The sequence below is a fragment of the Mastomys coucha genome, unplaced genomic scaffold (assembly GCF_008632895.1).
Source record: "Mastomys coucha isolate ucsf_1 unplaced genomic scaffold, UCSF_Mcou_1 pScaffold22, whole genome shotgun sequence".
Lineage (NCBI taxonomy): Eukaryota > Metazoa > Chordata > Mammalia > Rodentia > Muridae > Mastomys > Mastomys coucha.
In genome coordinates, this window is record NW_022196905.1 from 239,468,049 (window position 1) to 239,476,282 (window position 8,234).

An 8,234-nucleotide genomic window follows, 5' to 3' on the forward strand; every position below is an offset into this window, starting at 1 on the left:
TAGATGCAGAAGTGGCCTTTGAAAATATCTAGCCCTTCCTTTTGATAAAAGGACTTGAGAGATTAAGAAGTTTATCTGGACAGGAGGGGGCATAGGGAGGAATTGGAAGAACTAGAGGAAGGGGTCAATATATTCAGGACATATTTTATGAGAAAAGAATCTATCTTCAGTAAAGGATAAACAAACACAAAGGAAAACAAGAAAGTTGAGATGGAAATGGGAGGGTTCTATTGGACTGGTTATGCAGTAGGCAGGTAATTTAGACTCAACAAATCTGAAACTATTAGAATCCATGACATAAAAAAGTTTATACAATGACAAAAATCCAAATTTAACCATAATTCTAATAAGTTCTACTGGTGAACATAAGATACCTTGATTTATCTCACAGTAAAAGAATATTATAGTTTATATAAAAATAAAAGAGACATTCTGTTTGTGGAAAGATATAAAAACTTGCTATGAATTAGTTTTGAAGACATAGTCTACAATATTAGGTAATGTGTGGTTTTCATATAATAAAACATAATGTTTGAGATATTTTTAAGCTCAAATAGTACTGTCAATATTACCATCTTTTACTAGCATGTAATTTATCATTCACTCTTGTACCAAGTCTAATGTGACATTCAATTGTAAGAGCCCCTGAATTTATGAACTTTGATGTGAATTTATGAAGGAAGCTGTGATTCCATGAATCAGTGGTTTCAACTCCTGACATTTTGTACTAACTTTAGAATGTGACACTAAATGTTGTGTTTTGCTAATAGAAATTTTTCCTCTGACCATAAATATGAAACACTTAATATATTGCAGTAGACTTTATTATCCAAAGCAAAATAGATATTCATATATTAGAGATATACCTACAAACCTAAACAAATAATTTTAAATTTAGTCTGATAATGAATGACATCAATGATTTTCTAAGCAAATCATTTTTGTGGAGATAGTAACTTGTTTTTACATCAAAGAGAATGTGTGTTTAATTTCTATAAATAATTTTTTAAAAAACATTACTTTGCATTGTCTTTGTTTCAAACTCAAATTCAGCCTTGTCCTGGAAAGTACTGAGAAGTTTTTACTTTTGTTACTCTTTGTAGAGTTTTACATACCATTAGATTAATTCATTTCTTCAGTATTTAGTAGATTTGTAATAATTGATTATAAATATGCAAGATTTTGAATGATTACTCAAAATGTCTTAATTTTTCTTACCTTTTTTATTTTAAAATTTTAATTTTTTGAAAATTTTATATATGAGTATTGTATCTACATAATTTCCACACCTTCCTTTACCCTCAACAAGTCCTGGTTGTGTCCCCCAGAGGTCACTGTTCCTCTTGGGTCTGTTTTCCATCTGGTTTCTTTAATTCAATTCTTGGTTAATATTCCTTCTTGTAAGGGTCAGGGGTTCATTACCTCTCCACTCTATCTGTTCTACACACTTACCACCAGAGTCTGCTCCACTCTGCTGCATGAGCAAGGCATAGGGTCTGCTAATGTGAGTGCTGCCCCAAGTGAGAGATGGGACAATTTCTCCATAGTGTCACATCCAGTGAGAGGTGGACCAGTTAGTCATAGCTCCTGGACTTTCATTTGATCCTTAGCTGCTTGCCTGACCAGGGACATCCACATTGTAGGGGTCATATGAGCCAAGGATCTCAACACTGACCTCTGCTTCTGTGGAGCCACAGATTTAGACATGGTCTTCAGCTGCACTTCCAGCTCAGATCTCACCATGGCCTCACATGACTGTACTCCCCATTCACATCTGACAACTCCTCTCTCGACCCTTGAGTCTCCCAGTGTACCTCTCTTCATAATGCCCAAGCTGCTCCACTTCTTTCTTTCTCATCTGGCCACCACATACTTGTACATTGTGATGTTCCTGCTGCAGTCTGGTCAACCAGCTGGCAGGTTTCTGGGTGACATCTTCCATTCCTGCTGAATGTTGTAGAGGCGAGTAGGTGTCTATGGCTAGGTTGTGCGGTGCTCTGGAGGACAGGTCTATGGGTGGCATGGCTGTATCTGTCTTCCTCCTCCAAAGCTGGGTTGCCTGAATTTGATTTGATTTGATTTGATTTGATGTATATGTATCCTAGGTATAAGATAGCTTTGGCTACCAAACCACTCATCAAGCTAGGATGAACTAAGGACTGCCATCTGCTCTGCCCTGACTGACGTAAGAACAACAGCACAAATAAGGTGTTACTTGGCCAATTGCCAAGGGGAAATGTATTGATATTAACTATTTGTCAGTCATCTAGCCAAATTTAGATATTATTAGTATTGTATTTTGTTTTCTTCACATTTAATTTTGTTTACATCTTTCATTTTTCTTTTCTTATACATACAAAAATTTCTCTTATTCTGTTTATAATTTCCTTTCCTAAAATACTCCAACTCTTTTTAATAACATGACTGTATGCTTTTAAATTTTCCATAGTAAAACTTTTGTTGAAAATATTATACATACATGTGTGTGTATCATTGTTTTTAAATAAATCTTTTAAATATATTTTTGTTTTCATCCAATAATTTTAAGTATTGAATTTGTAAATGTACAAAATAAACTAATATTAGTTTTACTTTTATATTTGAATTTCAAATTACACTGTTGACCCTAACAAATCTCTGAACTTTGAAATCATTTCAGAATAATTAAATTTGTTATCAACTTTTTGTCAATGTTCAGTGGAAGCTTGAATAAAACATTGACCCATTGTCTGCCAGATGCATTTTCTATGAAGATCACTACTGAAAGATATTTAAATGTGATGGTTAAACCAGAAACACTTGGTTCCATTAGAAGTGGCCCAGAGGAAACAGGTGAGAACATTAAAAAACAAACAAACAAACAACCCAATAAACAAAACAATAACAGAAAAACAGAATAGAGATCTAGGATTGCACAAAGTGCACCTTATATATAGGATGCCAGTGACAGACATAAGGTATGGCTGGCAGTAAGTTCATCACAATCTTCAGAGTACCAAACAGAGAGAAGATAGAGGTGAATTTTATCCTTGTAGAAAGTATTGAATTGATTTTAAGCTCATGTCAAGGAAATAGACACATTACTTCCACCAGCATCCTATTTTAAAGACCACATACCACTCACAATCATAGTAAGGCTTTCTTTGGCAGAGGCTGAGAAAGCTGGTAAAGAGGCCCCCTAGCCAGACAGTTTGTGAAGAAAGTCTAAATTTGATGTCTCTATAGTATTCTCCCTTTCAGATCAGGGAACTCTGGGGAAGAAAGAGTCACAGGGGATGGAAGACACCAAGAGAACATGGCTCACAGAATCAACTAAGCAGGGTTCATGCAGGTTCACAGAGTCTGAATCAGCAGCACAGAGCCTATATACTTCTGCATGAGGTCCTCGGAGTGAGTCAATGTTATGGCTTTTAGCTTGATGGTTTGACTCCTAAGTCTGACTCTTTTTCTGTTTTTGAGACTCTTTCCCTCTTACTGGATTGCTTTGTCCAGCCTCAATGAGGCTTTTGCATTGTTTGGCTGACATTTCTTTCAGGCCTGCTCTTTTCCGAGGAAGAAATGGAAGAGAAGTTGATCTGCAGAAGAGGGGAAGTTGCAGGAGCAAGGAGGAGTGTGGGAGGGGAAACAGTGGTTGTGGTGTAAGGTTGGGAAAAGAATCTTTTTACAATTGACCAAAAGGAAAAAGAAGATCTATGAAAGGAGTTTTAGAACATGATGTATTATGTAAATATAATTATATATTTTAAATGTTATATAAATAATGAAAACAATGAAATAGAAATGTTAATAGTTGTCATGTCTCTATCTTCCAGTAGGCCTACACTATTCATATTTACTAACATGAGGATCTAAATACCCCGTTGTGATTCATTTATCTATTCATTTTGATGTATTTCAAAAATATTTTTTTTGTCATTTACCATATAGGATTTGAATATTTATGTCTAGGACACAGAAACTTACATAATTTAATTAAAAAATGTCCATTTTGATTTGCCTAGTTTTGTAGTTCAGAAAATTTTTTTATATATTTCATTCTATGTTGATTCAAAATAATAGTTGCTTTATGTTTAGAATGGAGTTCCTCTAAATTCAACTTTTCTGTGGATATAGATATAAAAATTTCAAGCTGGTTACTTCTGTAACAGGGTCTTCCATTTTTCTCTCACAAAAAAAAGTGCCTTTTAAATACTGTTTTGTTGTTTGCTTTTGGTTTTCACTGATGTTGATTGCTGTTGTTTTGTTGATGTTTATTTCTGTGTTTGTTTTTGCTTTTTTAGAAACTTAGAGAACTTGTTTAGAGATTTGTGTTTCTTTTTCCTAGGCACCTAGTAATACCTAGGGTAACTTCTGCCTGGTATTATCTTCAATGTCGATTGAAGATTCCAGTATGGCCATATTTTCATGTGATAGAGAAACAGTGGTTGGAAGAGAAGATATGGTTGCAGACTCAGTTCTTTGCCACCACTGAGGAGATTTTAAGAATGTAGCTCCATGGAGGCTCACAAGCATCAACTCTGTGCAAACCAACTTCACTCCTTTATGTGAGTCTCAGAAGCTAGAAACTTATGATTACAATAAATACTTTCTGATGCTGTACCATCTTTTTTTATGCAAAGCTGTTTATAGGATTTTCTCAGAAACCTGGCTTCACATTTCAACAGTGTTTTTTTTTTTTTTTTTTTTTTCAGATTTAGATTTGTTTGGGTGTTTCAGTTACGATTCTTAACATGGAATATAATTTGATGCAAAATAATTATAGGGATAGTGGTATTCTGAGCCGGTCTTGGTTACCACTATCAGTACCTAAAGTTCTTCTATACAGATTTGTCCTTCTTTTTAAATCATGTTGTGTTAAAAATCACTCATGTGGAAATAACTGATAATTTCATATAATACCAGCTCATGACTTCAATACCTTCATTTATTTATAGCCAAAATAAAGCAGATTCCCATAAAGGAGGTATGACATATAGGCAGACCAGAAATATTGAATTGCCTTAGAAAATGCCTACAAGCAAATTCTGCCTAAATTATTTATTTTCAGTTTAAAAGAGACTGTTTATTTTTATTCCAAAGCATGTGTATATATTTACATTCACACTAGATTTGTTGATCAAGTCTTTCATTATGATATCTAAGCTAATAATGACTTTTCCATTACACATGAAAAAACGGCTCTAGAGAACTCTAGTAAGTTACTTAATTTGATAAGTCAATATATTATGTAATGTCTGGCACATTTAGTTTTATTTTGTTTGTTGGAAGAATTAAAATGTTCAATTTTACATGAAAAATTATTCAATGTGTGTCAGATAAAATTTGATTGTTAGCTTGTAGCTTATAATATGTTTTAAAAAACAGAGACCTTAAATATCATAAAGAGTATTTAAAAAATTTATAAAAACCTCTTGTATATATATATATATATATATATATATACACACATATACATGTATATATATAGCCTATAGATAGGCAAATGTAATGTATATTCTTGTTGATAGAAGTTTGTCAATGTTTACTTTTGTTTTACATGAGGTTTTAACCACACAAATTAACACTGAGTGTGATTTCTGCAAAGTGAAAATGAAGCTCTCTCCAGGGAGTTCCTTATCCCTCATATACATTTTCATTTCTTCAAACAGGAAATTAACCTCAGCAGCAGCACCACCACCACCTGTGCATACTTGTGGTTAATACTTCTCAAAGCCCAGTGAAGACCAACTGAGCAGCATACTCATTACTGTAAGCCTCAATTTTCTAAAACTTTGTCATTGCCTGTTGCATGCTTATTCACCTATATTCCTGCCATGCTTTCTGCCCTCTGAGGATAAGTAGAGGTATAGTTTCACAGTTACACTGGCCTCTTGCTTTGGTTTGGGCTTGATTTATTGAGAGAAATGTTAAGACTGAAGTAGACAGTAAATAAGTTGGTATCCCTGATGGTGTCCTTCACAGGTCACTGTTCCTCTTGCAGCTGTTTTCTATCAAGATTCTTTAATTAAATTCTTGCTTGATACTCCTCCTTAGAAGGGTCAGGAATTCTTTAAGTCTCCATTTGTAACACTCTTGACATTGCCATTTTATGTTATTCTTATATTAATTTGAGTCATATGTCTGTTGTCTGTTTCTACTTAGTAATAGTTATAACGTTGGCAAAAGGGATCTACAACTACAAGTTGCTTGTTTTCAAAGCCCCACAGTTCTTGACCATAGTTATTTAGTTACTACTATGAGAATCAAACACCTACCTACAAGGGCCTTAAAAAGTTCTAGGTTAGTCTTACCAATATTAACTCGTCAAAGATTAGCCATATATGATATTAGAAGATCGACCAAACTAATCTTTGAATTTTCTCTGTTTTTTTAACCCCTTTGATGACATACATTAATTCTTCTGAGCTCCAAGTATTATATTTTAAAATAACATGTTGGATTAGTTACTTCAGATAAACCTCACTATGTAGCATGACCTGTATCACCTTTAAGGACATGATTTTAGGAATGAGCAGAAAAGATATGTTTTGGTACATTCTATAAATATGTATATGGCTATAATTTTTCACATAATTATCTTTTTCCCCATCACACCATTTTACTTTCCCTGTGCCAGGCCCTCACCTGAGTCTCTTTGTTTCTTATTTGAACATGGGTTGTGTTTTCATGACCCTTATCTAAATTGTTTTAATTATGCCACTTTAACAAGGTTTTGGGAGCCAAAATCCCTTCAGTGGTCATTAAATAAAGAACTCTGCTCAGATCAGTGTTCAAAGTGATGGGTTGGGTTTTCATTCTCTGATAGTAAAATCCACACCCAAGTAAATAATGTTTTGAAACTGGATGATCAGGAGTGGGTAAAAGTTACACATACTAATTAGTTACTAATGCTAGCACAACTTTACTTGTGTGCAGCAGAGACTTTAAAGATTCTTAGGGTGAAATTCTCTTGGAGACTCAGGGAAATGGATATCTAGATCACCTGCTATCAGGATGGAACTACAGCTCTTACCTTGTTTTTACATTTGTTTTACTTTCTTTTTTTTTTCAGGTTATCCTGTCTGCTCTGTACGTTTTTATTAGCCTTATACACTGAGTTAAGTAGAATAAAACACCCTTTCTTCAATATTACAAAAAATTCTTATGCTTAAGTCATGTTTAAATTTTTTTCCTCACCATCATTTCATACTAATCTCAGTAAAAAATGCATTTCTAATTTTGTGTACATATAAGAGTAACTTCAGAACTCTTGAATGGCAAAGGATGCTAGGCTGTGAGAACCATAGCTGGCTTCTGTTTACGATGGTTTCAGTGTTCTCGATTAACTTCATTTCATTTTAGTACTTGGAATGAGCTCCTGAGTTCAAATCTGTCTCTCATTCTTTTACACATGGAGTCACTCACATTTCCCAATACTATGTAGAAAAGATTAAGGATTTTCTGAGGCATAAGGTAAAAGAAACTCTATTATTTTCATTAAGTCTAATTGTAATTTTTCACACACATTAAATGTGTGATGGGCCAAAAATAATGTTTTATTTTCTGCATCAGCAATCCAGATGCTACTTTTTTCTGCTATAAGATTTTTAAAAGCTTAAAAGTATCCACTAAATATTTAAAAAATGAAAACTGTACAATCTGAATATTGACTTTTCCTGTACTGATCAGAGAGTTGAGAATGACAGGAAAGTTGACAATCTGCCCAGGTGTCCACCAGCAGATGGATGAATAAGTCACATGTCCTACACATAAGAAATTTTTATTCACTAAAAGAAAAGCAACATTAAGTTGATTTAGAGAAAGTAAATTAACTAGAAATCACCACAATAGGAGGAATAAGTGAGACTCAGAAAAGAGACAATACTGCATTTTTTTATTATGAGGAATTTAGAATGGAAAAAGAAATTTAGAATATATAAATTTAGGAATATAGACCCTGGACTACTTGGAAAAACAAAATTTCCAGCAAAATGAAGAAAGGGGGCAAGGGAGCTAAGGGATTGTGTGAAAAAGGTGAAAGTGTATTGGAGTACATTTGTGAAAATTTGCTCTGAAACTCATAATTTTCTGAAACAGATTATGTTAAATAAAATGAGAATGAAGATTCTTTGAACCAATGTACAGGCAACAAGAACAATATTTATGATTCTATGAAAATAGCAAAGGTAAAAATATATGTATAACTATATTTTGAAATTCATTTACACACACACACACTCACACACACACACACA

General features: G+C 33.6%; 1 non-coding gene across 1 annotated transcript; it reads right to left on the reverse strand.

The window, feature by feature from the left end:
- Positions 1–2,092: 2,092 nt before the first annotated feature.
- LOC116071774 lies at positions 2,093–2,235 on the reverse strand. Its single transcript, XR_004111141.1, has one exon. It is a non-coding gene; the product is annotated as a small nucleolar RNA SNORA48 (small nucleolar RNA).
- Between the last annotated feature and the right edge of the window lie 5,999 nt (positions 2,236–8,234).